Source organism: Trachypithecus francoisi, unplaced genomic scaffold (assembly GCF_009764315.1).
Source record: "Trachypithecus francoisi isolate TF-2019V2 unplaced genomic scaffold, Tfra_2.0 Contig01505_ERROPOS200000, whole genome shotgun sequence".
NCBI classification, from domain to species: domain Eukaryota; kingdom Metazoa; phylum Chordata; class Mammalia; order Primates; family Cercopithecidae; genus Trachypithecus; species Trachypithecus francoisi.
Genome location: NW_022681436.1, coordinates 29,446 through 46,817, shown reverse-complemented (window position 1 = coordinate 46,817; position 17,372 = coordinate 29,446). Strand labels below are relative to the sequence as shown.

The 17,372-nt window shown below is 40.0% G+C and overlaps 1 pseudogene; it reads right to left on the bottom strand.

Annotated features, from left to right (window-relative positions):
• Positions 1–14,751: 14,751 nt before the first annotated feature.
• On the bottom strand, positions 14,752–14,863 carry LOC117062664 (annotated as a pseudogene).
• Between the last annotated feature and the right edge of the window lie 2,509 nt (positions 14,864–17,372).

Genomic DNA, 17,372 nt, shown 5'->3' with positions numbered 1-17,372 from the left:
AGAAAAACCTTCGGATAAATTTCTTTGTGATGTGTGAATTCCCCTCACAACATTCCATCATTCTTTCATTGTGCAGTTTGCTGACACTATTCTCATGGAATCTGCAATGGGAAATTCGGGAGGGAATTGAGGCCAATGGTGAAAAAGGGAATGTCCTCAGATATAAATGTAAAAGAAGCTTTCTGAGCAGCTGCTTTGTGATGTGTGAATTCATCTCACAGAGTTACACCAATGTTATCCGGAACAGTTTGTCACCTGTGCTTCTGTGGATTCTGAGAAGGACATTTCTGATCACATTGAATCCTATCGTGACAAAGGAAATATCCTCAGATAAAAGCTAGAAAGAAGCGTTCTGAGAAACTGGTCTGTGATATGTGAATTCATCTCACAGAATTCACCCCATTCTGTTCATGGAGCAGTGTGTTAACACTGCTTCTGTGGAATCCGAGAGAGGATAGTTTGGATTGCTTGAATCCCATGTTGAAAAAGGAAGTAATCTCTGATACAAACTAGAATGAAGCTTTCTGAGAAACTGCTTTGTGATGTGTGAATTCATCTCACACAGTCACACCATTCTATTCATGGAGGAGTTTGTTAGCCCTGCTTCTGTGGAATCTGAGAAGGGATACTTTAGATCGCTTTGAAGCCTATGGTGACAAAGGAAATATCCTCAGGTAAAAACTAGAAGGAAGCTTTCTGAGAAACTACTTTGTGATGTGTGTATTCATCTCACAATGTAACACAGTCCTTTTCATGCAGCATATTACTAAACCTGTTTTCCTGGAATCAGCAATGGGATATTCCGAGTGCATTGTTATGGTGAAAAATGAAATATCCTCAGATAAGAACTGAAGAGAACCATTTGGAGAAACGTATCCTCAGAGAAGAACTAGAAAGAAGCTTTCTGAGAAACTGTGCTGTGATGGGTGAATTCATCTCTCAGAGGTACACTACTCTTTCATGGAGCAGCCTGCTAGCACTGTTTCTGTGGAAACAGAGAAGGGATAATTTGGATTGCTTTGAAGCCTATAGAGACAAAGGATATATCCTCAGATAATAACTAGAAAGAAGCTTTCTGAGAAACTGCAGTGTGATATGTGAATTCACCTCAGAGAATATACACCATTCTCTTCATGGAGAAGTTTCTTAAGGCTGCTTCTGTGGAATCCAAGAAGGAATACTTTGGATTGCAAGGAAGCCCATGGTGAAAAAGGAAGTATCCTCAGATAGAAACTAGAAAGAAGCTTTCTGAGAAACTGCTTTGTGATGTGTGAATTCATCTCACAGAGTTACACCATTCTGTTCATGGAGCAATTTGTTAGCACTCTTTCTGTGGAATCTGAGAAGGGATATTTTAGATCGGTATGAAGTCTATGATGACAAAGGCAATATCCTCAAATAAAAACAAGAAAGAAGCTTTCTGAGAAACTGCTTTGTCATGTGTGAATTCATCTCACAGAGATGAATTCTGTTCATGGAGCAGTTTGATAGCACTGCTTCTGTGGAATCTGAGTAGTCCCACTTTGGACTGTATTGAAGCCCATGGTGAAAAAACAAATATCCTCAGATAAAATTTGGAAAGAAGCTTTCTGAGAAACTGCTTTATGATGTGTGTATTCATCTCACAATATAACACTGTCCCATTCATGGAGCTGATTACCAGCACTGTTTTCATGGAATAGGCAATGGGATATTCCGAGAACATTGAATGGTATGGTGAAAAGGGAAATATCCTCAGGTAAGACCTGGAGATAAGAATTCGGAGAAACGAATTTGTGAAGTGTCAATTCATTACACAGAGTTACACCATTCTTTCATGGAGCAGTTTGCTAACACTATTTTCATGGAATCTGCAATGGGATATTTGGAAGGGCATTGAGGCCGATGGTGAGAAGGGAAATGTCCTCAGATATGAACATGAAAGAAGCTTTCTGAGAAACTGCTTTGTGATGTGTGAATTCATCTCACAGAGTCACACAAACCTTCATGGAGCCCTTTGCTAGCACTGTTTTTGTGGAATTTGACAAGGAACATTTCTGATCACTTTGAATCCTATCGTGGCAAAGGAAATATCCTCAGATTAAAAACTGGAAACAAGTTTCCTGAGGAAGTGCTTTGTGATGTGTGAATTCATCCCTCAGAGTTACACCACTCTTTCATAGAGCAGCTTGCTAGCACTGAGTTTGTGGAACCTGAGAAGGGACATACTGGATTGCTTTTAGGCCAATGGTGAAAATGGAAATATCCTCATAGAAAAGCTAGAAAGAAGCTTTCTGAGAAACTGCTCTGTGATGTGTGAATTCACCTCACAGATTTACACCATTCTGTACATGGAGCTGTTTATTAGCATTTCTTCTGTGGAATCTGAGAATGGACAGTTTAGATTGCATTGAAGCCCATGGTGAAAAAGGAAATATCCTCTGATTAAAACTGGAGAGAAGCCTTTGGAGTAATTTCTTCGTGATGTATGAATTCCCCTCACAACATTCCATCATTCTTTCATTGTGCAGTTTGCTGACACTATTCTCATGGAATCTGCAATGGGAAATTCGGGAGGGAATTGAGGCCGATGGTGAAAAAGAAAATGTCCTCAGATATAAAAGTGAAATAAGGTTTCTGAGAAACTGTTTAGTGATGTGTGAATTCATCTCACAGCGTTACACCAATTTTATCTGGAACGGTTTGTTACCTGTGCTTCTGTGGATTCTGAGAAATGACATTTCTGATCGTGTTGAATCCTACCATGACAAAGGAAATATTCTCAGATTAAAACTAGAAAGAAGTTTTCTGAGAAACTCCTCTATGATATGTGAATTCACCTCACAGAAGTTACATCATTCTGTTCATGGAGGAGTTTGTTAACCTTGCCTCTGTGAAATCCGAGAGGGATAGTTTGGATTACTAGGAATCCCATGGTGAAAAAGGAATTATCCTCAGGTACAAACTAGAAATGAGCTTTCTGGGAGACTGCTTTGTGATGTGTGAGTGCATCTCACAGAGTTGCACCATTCTGTTCATGGAGCAGTTTGTTAGCCCTGCTTCTGTGGAATCAGAGAAGGGATATTTTAGATTGCTTTGAAGCCTATGGTAACAAAGGAAATATCCTCAGATAAAAACTAGAAAAAAGCTTTCTGAGAAACTACTTTATGATGTGTGTATTCATCTCACAATGTAGCACAGTCCTTTTCATGCAGCAGATTACTAACCCTATTATCCTGGAATTGGCAATGGCATATTCCGAGTGCATTGTTACAGTGAAAAAGGAAATGTCCTCAGATAAGAACTGAAGAGAAGTGTTCGGAGACATGTATCCTCAGAGGAAAACTAGAATGTTTCATTCTGAGAAACTCCTTTGTGATAGGTGATTTCATTTATCAGATATACACTACAATTTCATGAAGCAGCCTGATAGCTCTGTTTCTGTGGAATCAGAGAAAGGATAATTTGGATCACTTCAAAGCCTATAGAGACAAAGGATATATCCTCAGATAATAACTAGAAAGAAGCTTTCTGAGAAACTGCTTTGTGATATGTGAATTCACCTGAGAGAATTTACACCATTCTCTTCATGGAGAAGTTTCTAAATGCCGTTTCTGTGGAATCCGAGAAGGGATACTTTGGATTGCAAGGAAGCCCATGGTGAAAAAGGAAGTATCCTCAGATAGAAACTAGAAAGAAACTTTCTGACAAACTGCTTTGTGATGTGTGAATTCATCTCACAGAGTTACACCATTCTGTTCATGGAGGAATTTGTTAGCACTGTTTCTGTGGAATCTGAGAAGAGATATTTTAGATTGGTATGAAGTCTATGATGACAAAAACAATATCCTCAAATAAAAACAAGAAAGAAGCTTTCTGAGAAACTACTTTGTCATGTGTGAATTCATTTCACAGAGTTACACCATTCTGTTCATGGAGCAGTTTGAAAGCACTGCTTCTGTGGAATCTGAGTAGTCATACATTGGATTGTATTGAAGCCCATGGTGAAAAAACATATTCTCAGATAAAATTTGAAAAGAAATTTTCTGAGACACTGCTTTATGATGTGTGTATTCATCTCACAGTGTAATACCGTCGTTTTCATGGAGCAGATTACCAAACTCTTTTCCTGGAATCGGCAATGGGGTATTCCGAGCACAGTTTTTATCTTCAGATAAAAACTGGAAACAAGCTTCCTGAGACAGTGCTTTCTCATGTGTGAATACAACCCTCAGAGGTACACCAATCTTTCATGGCGCAGCTTGCTAGCACTGAGTTTGTGGAATCTGAGAGGAGACATATTGGATGGCCTTTAGGTCAACGGTGAAAATGGAAATAACCTCGTATAAAAGCTAGAAAGAAACTTTCTGAGAAATGGCTCTGAGATGTGTGAATTCACCTCACAGAGTTACAGCATTCTGTACATGGAGCAGTTTATTAGCACTTCTTCTGTAGAATCTGAGAATGTATACTTTAGATTGCATTGAAGCCCATGGTTAAAAAGGAAATATCCCCTAATGAAAACTGGACAGAAGCCTTTGGAGAAATTTCTTTGTGATGTGTGAATTACCCTCACAGTATTACATCATTCTTTCATTGATCGGTTTGCTGACACTATTCTACTGGAATCTTCAATGGGAGATTCGGGAGGGCATTGAGGCTGATGATGAAAAAGGGAATGTCCTCAGATATAAACGTGAAAGAAGCTTTCTGAGAAACTGTTTTGTGATGTATGAATTCATCTCACAGAGTTACACCATTCTTTCATTGAGCAGTTTGCTAACACTAATTTCGTGGTATCTGCAATGGGATGTTGGGGAGGGCATTGAAGCCGATGGTAAAAAGGGAAATGTCCTCAGAGAAAAACTTAAAAGAAGCTTTCTGAGAAACTGCTTTGTTATGTGTCAATTCATCTCACAGAGTCATACAAATCTTTCATGGAGCCCTTTGCTGGCACTGGTTTTTGTGGAATCTGACAAGGGACATTTCTGATTGCTTTGAATCTTACTGTGGCAAAGGAAATAGCCTCAGATAAAAACTGCGAACCAGCGTCCTGAGAAAGTGCTTTGTGATGTGTGAATTCATCCCTAGGAGTTACACCAATCTTCCATGGTGCAGCTTGCTAGTACTGATTTTTTGGAATCTGAGAGGAGACATATTGCATGGCTTTAAGGCCAATGGTGAAAATGGAAATATCCTCATATAAAAGCTAGAAAGAAACTTTTTGAGAAACCGCTCTGTGATGTGGAAATTTACCTCACAGATTTACAGCATTCTGTACATGGAAAAGTTTATTTGCACTTCTACTGTGGAATCTGAGAATGGATACGGAGATTGCATTGAAACCCATGGTGAAAAAGGAAATATCCTCTAATGAAAACTGGAGAGAACCCTTCGAAGAAATTTCTTTGTGATGTGTGAATTCAACTCACAGCATTATATTATTCTTTCATTGTGCTGTTTGCTGACACTATTCTCCTGCAATCTTCAACGGGAGTTTCGGGAGAGCATTGAGGCCTACGGTGATAAAGTAAATGTCCTCAGATATCAACGTGAGAGAAGCTTTCTGGGAAAGTGGTTTGTGATGTGTGAATTCATCTCACAGAGTTACACCAATGTTATACAGTACCTGTGCTTCTGAGGATTCTGAGAAGTGACATTTCCGATCACGTTGAATCATATCGTGACAAAGGAAATATCCTCAGATAAAAACTAGAAAGAAGCTTTCTGAGAAACTGCTCTGTGATGTGTGAATTCATCTCACAGGGATACAGCATTCTGTTCATGGTGCAGTTTGTTAGCACTGTTTCTCTGGTGTCTGAGAAGGGATATTTCAGATCCCTTTGAAGCCTATGATGAGAAAGGCAATATCCTCAGATAAAAAGTAGAAAGAAGCTTTCTGATAATCTGCTTCATCCTGTATGAATTCACCTCACAGCTTTACACCATTCTGTTCATGGAGCAGTTTGTTTGCACTCCTTCTGTGGAATCTCAGTAGTGATATTTTGGATCGTAAAGAAGCCCATGGTGAAAAAATAAATATCCTCAGATAAAATTTGAAGAGAAGCTTTCTGAGAAACTGCTTGATGTTGTGTGAATTCATCTCACAGAGTTACACTGCTCTTTCATGGGGCAGCTTCCTAACACTGACTTTGAGGATTCTGAGAAGGGATGTTTTGGATTGCTTTGAAGCCTATGTGACAAAGGAAATAACCTGAGATAAAAACTAGCAAGAAGCCTTCTGAGAAATTGCTTTACAATGTATGTATTCATTTAACAATGTAACACGGTCCTTTTCATGGAGTAGATTACCAACACTGTTTTCATGGAAACGGCAATGGGATATTCGGAGTACATTCAGTGTTATCATAAAATAGGAAATATCCTCAGATAAGACCTGGAGATAAGCGGTCAGAGAAACTACTTTGTGATGTGTGAATTCATCTCACAGAGTTACACGATTCTTACATAGAGCAGTTTGCTCAAACTAATTTCGTGGAATCTGCAGTGGGATATTTGGGAGGGCATTGAGGTCGATGGTGAAAAGGGAAATGTCCTCAGAGAAAAACTTAAAAGAAGGTTTCCGTGAAACTGCTTTGTGATGTGTGAATTCATCTTCCAAAGTAACACAAGTCTTTCATGGAGCCCTTTGCTGGCACTTGTTTTTGTGGAATCTGACCAGGGACGTTTGTGATTGCTTTGAATTCTATCGTAACAAAGGAAATATCCTCAGACAAAAACTAGAAACAAGCTTCCTCAGAAAGTGCTTTCTGATGTGTGAATTCATCCCTCAGAGTTACACCAATCTTTCATGGTGAAGCTTGCTAGCACTGAGTTTGTGGAATCTGAGAGTAGACATATTGGATAGCTTTTAGGCCAATGGTGAAAATGGAAATATCCTCATAGAAAAGCGAGAAAGAAGCTTTCTGAGAAACAGCTCTGTGATGTGTGAATTCACCTCACAGATTTACAGTATTCTGTACATGGAACAGTTTATTAGCACTTCTTCTGTGGAATCTGAGAATGGATACTTTAGATTGTATTGTAGCCCATGATAAAAAAGGAAACATCTTCTAATGAAAACAACAGAGAAGTCTTCGGAGAAATTTCTTTGTGATGTTTGAATTCCCCTCATAGCATTATATCATTCTTTCACTGTGTGGTTTGCTGACACTATTCTCCTGTAATATTCAATGGGAGTTTTGGGAGAGCATTGAGACCGAAGGTGAAAATGGAAATGTCCTCAGATATAAACGTGAAAGAAGATTTCTGAGAAACTGACTGTGTGAATTCATCACACTGAGTTGCACCAATGTTATCTGGAACAGTTTGTAAACTGTGCTTCTCTGGATTCTGAGAAGAGACATACCTGTTCACATTGAAACCTATCATGACAAAGGAAGTATTCTCAGATGAAAACTAGAAAGAAGCTTTCTGAGAAACTGCTTTGTGATGTGTGAATTCATCTCACAGGGTTACAGCATTCTGTTCATGGTGCAGTTTGTTAGCACTGTTTCTGGGGTGTCTGAGAAGGGATATTTCAGATCCGTTTGAACCCTATGATGAAAAAGGCAATATCCTCAGATAAAAAGTAGAGAGAAGCTTTCTGAGAATCTGCTTCATCATGTGTGAATTTACTCACAGTATTACACCATTCTGTTCATGGAGCAGTTTCTTTGCACTACTTCTGTGGAATCTCAGTAGGAATACTTTGGATCGTAAAGAAGCCATGGTGAAAAAATAAATATCCTCAGATAAAATTTGAAGAGAAGCTTTCTGAGAAACTGCTTCGTGTTGTGAATTCGTGTCACAGAGTTACACTACTCTTTCATGGAGCAGCTACCTAACACTGATTTTGTGGAATCTGAGAAGACATATTTTGTATTGATTTAAAGCCTATGTGACAAAGGAAATAACCTGAGATAAAATCTAGAAAGAAGCCTTCTGAGAAACTCCTTTATGATGTGTGTATTCATCTCACAATGTAACACAGTCCTTTTCATGGAGTAGATTACCAACAATGTTTTTGTGGAAACGGCAATGGGATATTTGGAGTGCATTCAGTGTAATCATAAAATAGGAAATATCCTCAGATAAGATCTGGAGAGAAGTGTTCGCAGAAACTGCTTTGGGATGTGTTAATTCATCTCACAGAGTTACACCATTCTTTAATGGAGCAGTTTGCTCACATTAATCTTGTGGAATCTGCAGTGGGATATTTCCGAGGGCATTGTGGTCAATGGTGAAAAGGGAAATGTCCTCAGAGAAAAACATAAAAGAAGCTTTCTGAGAAACTGCTTTGTGATGTGTGAATTCACCTCAAAGAGCTACATCATTCTGTTCATGGTGCAGTTTGTTAGGACTGTTTCAGTGGCGTCTGAGAAGGGATATTTTAGATCGGTTTGAAGCCCATGGTGGGAAAGCAATATCCTCAAACAAAAAGTAGAAAGAGGCAAGATGGCTGAATAGGAACAGCTCCAGTCTCCAACTCCCAGTGCGAGCGACAAAGAAGTCCGGTGATTTCCATATTTTCAACAGAGGTACTGGGGTCATCTCACTAGGGAGTGCTGGACAATCGGTGCTGGTCAGCTGCTGCAGCCTGACCACCGAGAGCTGAAGCAGGGCAAGGCATCGCCTCACCTGGGAAGCGCAAGGGGGAAGGGAATCCCTTTTCCTAGCCAGGGGAACTGAGACACACAACACCTGGAAAATCGGGTAACTCCCAGCCCAATACTGCGCTTTAAGCAAACGGTCACACCAGGAGAATACATCCCACACCGGACCGGGAGGGTCCCATGCCCACGGAACCTCCCTCATTGCTAACACAGCAGCCTGTGGTGATCTAACCGCAAGGCAGCAGCAAGGCTGGGGGAGGGGCGCCCGCCATTGCTGAGGCTTAAGTAGGTAAACAAAACCGCTGGGAAGCTCGAACTGGGTGGAGCTCACAGCAGCTCAAGGAAACCTGCTTGTCTCTGTAGACTCCACTTCTGGGGACAGAGCACAGCTAAAAAACAACAGGAGAAGCAGCAGAGGCCTGTGCAGACGCGAACAACTCTGTCTGACAGATTTGAAGAGAGCAGTGGATCTCCCAACATGGAGGTTGAGATCTGAGAATGGACAGATTGCCTGCTCAAGTGGGTCCCCGACCCTTGAGTAGCCTAACTGGGAGACATCCCCCACTAGGCGCAGTCTGACACCCCACACCTCACAGGGTGGAGTACACCCCTGAGAGGAAGCTTCCAAACTAAGAATCAGACAGATACACTCGCTGTTCAGCAATATTCTACCTTCTGCAACCTCTGCTGCTGATACCCAGGCAAACAGGGTCTGGAGTGGACCTCAAGCAATCTCCAACAGACCTACAGCTGAGGGTCCTGACTGTCAGAGGGAAAATTATCAAACAGGAAGGACACCTACACCAAAACCCCATGAGTACGTCACCATCATCAAAGACCAGAGACAGATAAAACCACAAAGATGGGGAAAAAGCAGGGCAGAAAAGCTGGAAATTCAAAAAATAAGAGCCCATCTCCCCCTGCAAAGGAGTGCAGCCCACCACCAACAACGGATCAAAGCTGGTCAGAGAATGAATTTGATGAGATGAGAGAAGAAGGCTTCAGTCAATCAAACTTCTCAGAGCTAAAGGAGGAATTACGTACCCAGTGCAAAGAAAATAAAAATCTTGAAAAAAGAGTGGAAGAATTGACAGCTAGACTAATTAATGCAGAGAAGGTCATAAAGGAAATGACAGAGATGAAAACCATGACACGAGAAATATGTGAAAAATGCACAAGCTTCAGTAACTGACTCGATCAACTGGAAGAAAGAGTATTAGCAATTGAGGATCAAATGAATGAAATGAAGCAAGAAGAGAAACCAAAAGAAAAAAGAAGAAAAAGAAATGAACAAAGCCTGCAAGAAGTATGGGATTATGTAAAAAGACCAAATCTACGTCTGATTGGGGTGCCTGAAAGTGAGGGGGAAAATGGAACCAAGTTGGAAAACACTCTTCAGGATATCATCCAGGAGAACTTCCCCAACCTAGTAGGGCAGGCCAACATTCAAATTCAGGAAATACAGAGAACGCCACAAAGATACTCCTCCAGAAGAGCAACTCCAAGACACATAATTGCCAGATTCACCACAGTTGAAATGAAGGAAAAAATCATAAGGGCAACCAGAGAGAAAGGTCGGGTTACTCACAAAGGGAAGCCCATCAGACTAACAGCAGATCTCTCAGCGGAAACTCTACAAGCCAGAAGAGAGTGGGGGTCAATATTCAACATTCTTAAAGAAAAGAATTTTCAACCCAGAATTTCATATCCAGCCAAACTAAGTTTCATCAATGAAGGAGAAATAAAACCCTTTACAGATAAGCAAATGCTTAGAGACTTTGTCACCACCAGGCCTGCCTTACAAGAGACCCTGAAGGAAGCCCTAAACATGCAAAGGAACATCCGGTACCAGCCATTGCAAAAACATGCCAAAATGTAAAGACCATCAAGGCTAGGAAGAAACTGCATCAACTAACGAGCAAAATAACAAGTTAATATCATAATGGCAGGATGAAGTTCACACATAACAATATTAACCTTCAATGTTAATGGACTAAATGCTCCAATTAAAAGACACAGACTGGCAAACTGGATAAAGAGTCAAGACCCATCAGTCTGCTGTATTCAGGAGACCCATCTCACATGCAGAGACATACATAGGCTCAAAATAAAGGGATAGAGGAAGATCAACCAAACAAATGGGGAACCAAAAAAAGGAGGGGTTGCAATCCTAGTCTCTGATAAAACAGACTTTAAACCATCAAAGATCAAAAGAGACAAAGAAGGCCATTACATAATGGTAAAGGGATCAATTCAACAGGAAGAGCTAACTCTCCTAAATATATATGCACCCAGTACAGGAGCACCCAGATTCATAAAGCAAGTCCTTAGAGACTTACAAAGAGACTTAGACTCCCATACAATAATAATAGGAGAATTCAACACTCCACTGTCAACATTAGACAGATCAACGAGACAGAAAGTTAACAAGGATATCCAGGAATTGAACTCATCTTTGAACCAAGCTGATCTAATAGACGTCTATAGAACTTTATCACCCCAAATAAACAGAATATACATTCTTCTCAGCACCACATCACACTTATTCCAAAATTGACCACATAATTTGAAGTAAGGCACTCCTCAGCAAATGTCAAATAACAGAAATTGTAACAAACTGTCTCTCAGACCACACTGCAATCAAACTAGATCTCAGGACTAAGAAACTCAATTCAAACCGCTCAACTACATGGAAACTGAACAACCTGCTCCTGAATGACTATTGGGTATATAACGAAATGAAAGCAGAAATAAAGATGTTCTTTGAAACCAATGAGAACAAAGATACAACACACCAGAATCTCTGGGACACATTTAAAGCAGTGTGTAGAGGGAAATTTATAGCACTAAATGCCCACAAGAGAAAGCAGGAAAGATCTAAAATTGACACTCTCATATCACAATTAAAAGAACTAGAGAGGCAAGAGCAAACACATTCAAAAGCTAGCAGAAGGCAAGAAATAACTAAGATCAGAGCAGAACTGAAGGAGATAGAGACACAAAAAACCATCCAAAAAAATCAATGAATCCAGGAGTTGGTTTTTTGAAAAGATCAACAAAATTGACAGACCGCTAGCAAGACTAATAAAGAAGAAAAGAGAGAGGAATCAAATAGATGCAATAAAAAATGATAAAGGGGATATCACCACTGACCCCACAGAAATACAAACAAACATCAGAGAATACTATAAACACTTCTACGCAAATCAACTAGAAAATCTAGAAGAAATGGATAATTTCCTGGACACTTACACTCTCCCAAGACTAAACAAGGAAGAAGTTGAATCCCTGAATAGACCAATAGCAGGCTCTGAAATTGAGGCAACAATCAATAGCCTACCCAACAAAAAAAGTCCAGGACCAGATGGATTCACAGCTGAATTCTACCAGAGGTACAAGGAAGAGCTGGTACCATTCCTTCCGAAACTATTCCAATCAATAGAAAAAGAGGGAATGCTCCCTAACTCATTTTATGAGGCCAACATCATCCTGATACCAAAGCCTGGCACAGACACAACAAAAAAAGAGAATTTTAGACCAATATCCCTGATGAACATTGATGCAAAAATCCTCAGTAACATACAGGCAAACCGGATTCAGCAGCACATCAAAAAGCTTATCCACCATGATCAAGTGGGCTTCATCCCTGGGATGCAAGGCTGGTTCAACATTCGCAAATCAATAAATGTAATCCAGCATATAAACAGAACCAAAGACAAGAACCAGATGATTATCTCAATAGATGCAGAAAAGGCTTTTGACAAAATTCAACAGCCCTTCATGCTAAAAACGCTCAATAAATTCGGTATTGATGAACGTACCTCAAAATAATAAGAGCTATTTATGACAAACCCACAGCTAATATCATACTGAATGGGCAAAAACTGGAAAAATTTCCTTTGAAAACTGGCACAAGACAGGGATGCCCTCTCTCACCACTCCTATTCAACATAGTGTTGGAAGATCTGGCTAGGGCAATCAGGCAAGAGAAAGAAATCAAGGGTATCCAGTTAGGAAAAGTAGAAGTCAAGTCGTCCCTGTTTGCAGATGACATGATTGTATATTTAGAAAACCCAATTGTCTCAGCCCAAAATCTGCTTAAGCTGCTAAGCAGCATCAGCAAAGTCTCAGGATACAAAATTATTGTGCAAAAATCACAAGCATTCTTATAATGTAAGTATAGTAAGAAACAAGCAGAGAGCCAAATCAGGAATTAACTTCCATTCACAATTGCTTCAAAGAGAAAGAAATACCTAGGAATCCAGCTTACAAGGGATGTAAAGGACCTCTTCAAGGAGAACTACAAACCACTGCTCAGTGAAATCAAAGAGGACACAAACAAATGGAAGAACATACCATGCTCATGGATAGGAAGAATCAATATCGTGAAAATGGCCATACTGCCCAAGGTTATTTATAGATTCAATGCCATCCCCATCAAGATACCAATGAGTTTCTTCACAGAATTGGAAAAAACGGCTTTAAAGTTCATATGGAACCAAAAAAGAGCCCTCATTGCCAAGACAATCCTAAGTCAAAAGGACAAAGCTGGAGGCATCACGCTACCCGACTTCAAACTATACTACAAGGCTACAGTAACCAAAACAGCATGGTACTGGTACCACAACAGAGATATAGACCACTGGAACAGAACAGAGTCCTCAGAAATAATACCACACATCTACAGCCATATGATCTTTGACAAAGCTGGCACTGGTTTTTGTGTAATCTGACGAGGGACATTTCTGCTTGCTTGGAATCCTACCATAGCAAAGCAAGTTGCCGCAGACAAAAACTAGAAACAAGCATCCTGGGAAAGTGCTTTGTGATGTGTGAATTCATCCCTCAGAGTTACAGCAATCTTTCATGGTGCAGCTTGCTAGCTCTGAGTTTGTGGAATCTGAGATGTGATATATTGGATGGCTTATAGGCCAATGGTAAAAATGGAAGTATCCTCATAGAAAAGCTAGGTATAAACTTTCTGGGAAAATGCGCTGTGATGTGTGAATTCACCTCACAGACTTACACCATGCTGTACATTGAAGAGTTGCTTAGCACTTCTTCTGTGGAATCTGAGAGCGGATTCTTGAGATTGCATGGAAGTCCACGGTGAAAAAGGAAATATCCTTTAATGAAAACTGGAGAAAATCCTTCGGATAACTTTCCTTGTGATGTGTGAATTCAATTCCCAGCATTATATCACTCTTTCATTGTGCGGTTTGATGACACTATTCTCCTGCAACCTTCAGTGGGAGTTTCGGGAGAGCATTGAGGCCGATGGTGAAAAAGGGAATGTTCAGATATCAACGTGAAAGGAGCTTTCTGAGAAACTGGTTTGTGATGTGTGACTTCATCTCACAGAGCTACACCAATGTTATTAGGAACAGTTTGTTACCTGTGCTTCTGTGGATTCTGAGAAGTGACATTTCTCATAGCATTGAATCTTATGGTGACAAAGGAAAGATCCTGCGATAAACTCTGGAAAGAAGCTTTCTGAGAAACTGTTTTGTGATGAGTGAATTCATCTCACAGAGTTACACCATTCTTTCATGGAGCAGTTTGCTAACACTAATTTCGTGGAATCTGCCATGGGATATTTGGGAGGGCATTGAGGCCGATAGTGAAAAGGGAAATGTCCTCAAAGAAAAACTTTAAACAAGCTTTCTGAGAAACTGCTTAGTGATATGTGAATTCATCTCAGAGAGTTACATCATTCTGTTAATGGTGCAGTTTGTTAGGTATGTTTCTGTGGCGTCTGAGAAGGGATGTTTTAGATTGGTTGGAAGCCTATGGTGAGAAAGGCATTGTCCTCAGATAAAAAGTAGAAAGAAGCTTTCTGAGAAACTGCTTTGTCATGTGTGAATTCACTTCACAGCTTTACAGCATTCTGTTCATGAAGCAGTTTTTTTGCCTTCCTTCTGTGGAACCTCAGTAGTGATACTTTGGAGTGTATTGAAGCCCATGGGAAAAAACAAATATCCTCAGACAAAATTTGAAGAGCAGCTTTCTGACAAACTGCTTGATGCTGTGTGAATTCGTCTCACAGAGTTGCACTACTCTTTCATGGAGGTGCTCCCTAACACTGACTTTGTGGATTCTGAGAAGGGATATTTTGGATTGCTGTGATGCCTATGTGACCTAGGAAATGTCCTGAGATAAAAAATAGAAAGAACCTTTCTGAGAAAGAGCTTTATGATGTGTGTATTCATCTCAAAATGTAACACCATCCTTTTCATGGAGCAGCTTACCAACACTCTTTTCATAGAAACGGCAATGAGCTCCCAAATATCACTTTGGGGAATGCACGACAACAGTGTCAGTGAACTGTTCCAAGAAGGGAAGGGTGGAACTCTGTCTGATGAAGTCACACATCAGAAAGCAATCTTTCAGAAAGCTTCTCTCTAGTTATTATCCGAGGATATTTCCTTTTCACCATGGGCCTCAACGGGCTCCCAAATATCACATTGCAGATTCCACGAAAAGAGTATTAGCAAACACGTTCATGAGGAAAAAGTTGGAACTCCGTTAGATGAAATCACAGCTCACAAAGAAGTTTCTCAGAAAGCTTCTTTCACGTTTTGAACTGAGAATAATCCCTTTATCAGCGTAGGCCTCAATGCGATTGAAAGTAGCCCTTCTCAGGTTCCTCAAAGACATTGTTAATGGACTGCTCCATGATACATAAGTGTAACTCTGTGAGATGAATTCACACATAAACAAGAATTTTCTAAGAAAGCTTCTTTATAGTTTTCAATGGAGGATGTTTCCTTTGTCACCATAAGCTTCATGCCGGTAAGAAGTAACCCATTGCACATTTCAAGAAAACTGTGTTAGCGAAATGATCACTGAAGAGAAATGTGTAACTATGTGAGTTGCATTCAGACATCGCAGTGCAGTTATTCAGAAGGCTTCTTTCCAGTTTTGATCTGAGTATATTTCCTTTTACACCATAGCCCTCAATGAGCTCCCAAATATCATTTTGCAGAATCCACGACTGCAAAGTTAGCAAATTGTTCCAAGAAGGGAAGGGTGGAACTCTGTGTCATGAAGTCACACATCAGAAAGCAATCTCTCAGAAAGCTTCTCTCTAGTTATTATCTCAGGATATTTCCTTTTTCACCATGGTCCCCAATGAGCTCCCACATATCACTTTGCAGATTCTACGAAAAGAGTGTTAGCAAACTGCTTCATTAGGACTAAGTTGTAACACTGTGAGATGAATTTAAAGATCACAAACTAGTTTCTCAGAAAGTTTCCTTCACGTTTTGAACTGATGGTATTTCCCTTATCAGCGTAGGCATGAATGCGATCCAAAGAAGCCCTTCTCAGGTTCCTCAAAGACCGTGTTAGTGAACTGCCCCATGAAACAGAAGTGTAACATTGTGAGATGAATTCACACATCACCAAGAAGTTTCTAAGAAAAGTTCTTTCTAATTTTCATCTGATGATATTTCCTTTGTCACCATAAGCTTCATTGCGCTTAGCAGTATCTGATTACAGATTTAAAGAAAACTGTATTAGCAAACTGATCACTGAAGAGAAACTTGTAGCTCTGTGAGTTGCATTCACACGTCGCAGTGCAGTTTCTCAGAAGGCTTATTTCCAATTTTTATCTGAGGATATTTCCTTTTTTACCATAGTCCTCAATGAGCTCCCAAGTATCACTTTACAGAATCCACAACAACAGTGTTAGCAAACTGTTCCAAGAATGGAAACGTGGAACTCTGTGTGATGAAATTACACATCAGAAAGCAATTTCTCAGAAAGCTTCTCTCTAGTTGTATCTCAGGATATTTCCTTCTTCACCATGGGACCCAATGGGCTCCCAAATATCACTTTGCAGATTCCACAAAAAGAGTGTTAGCAAACTGCTTCATGAGGATTAAGTTGTAACCCTGAGAGATGAATTCACAGATCACAACGAAGTTTCTTAGAAAGCTTCTTTCAAGTTTTGAACTGATGATATTTGCTTTATTAGCATAGGCCACTTTGCGATCCAAGGTAGCCCTTCTCTGTTTCCTCAAAAACAGTGTTAATACACTGCTCCATGAAACATAAGTGTAACTCTGTGAGATGAATTCACACATCACGAAGAAGTTTCTAAGAATGCTTCTTTCTAGTTTTCATCTGAGGATATTTCCTTGTCACCATAAGCTTCATTGCGTTAAGAGCCATCCCACTGCAGATTTCAAGAAAACTCTGTTAGTGAACTGATCACTGAAGAGAAACGTGTAACTGTGTGAGTTGCATTCACACACCGCAATGCAGTTTCTCAGAAGGATTCTTTCGAGGTTTTATCTGAGGACATTTCCTTTTTCACCATAGCCCTCAAAGAGCTCCCAAATATCACTTTGCAGAATCCATGACAACAGTGTCAGCAAATTGTTCCAAGAAGGGAAGGGTGGAACTCTGTATGACGAAGTTACACATCAGAAAGCAATCTCTCAGAAAGATTCTCTCTAATTATTATCTGAGGATATTTCGTTTTTACCATGGACCCCAGTGGGCTCTTAAATATCACTTTGCAGATTCCACAAAAAGAGTGCTAGCAAACTACTTCATGAGGAATAAGTTGTAACCCTGTGAGAAGAATTCACACATCACAAAGAAGTTACTCAGAAAGTTTCTTTCACGTTTTGAACCGATGATTTTTTTTTATCAGCATAGGCATCAATGTGATCCTAAGTAGCCATTCTCATGTTCCTCAAAGACAGTGTTAATGGACGGCTCAATGAAACATAAATGTAACTCTGTGAGATGAGTTCACAGATCACAACG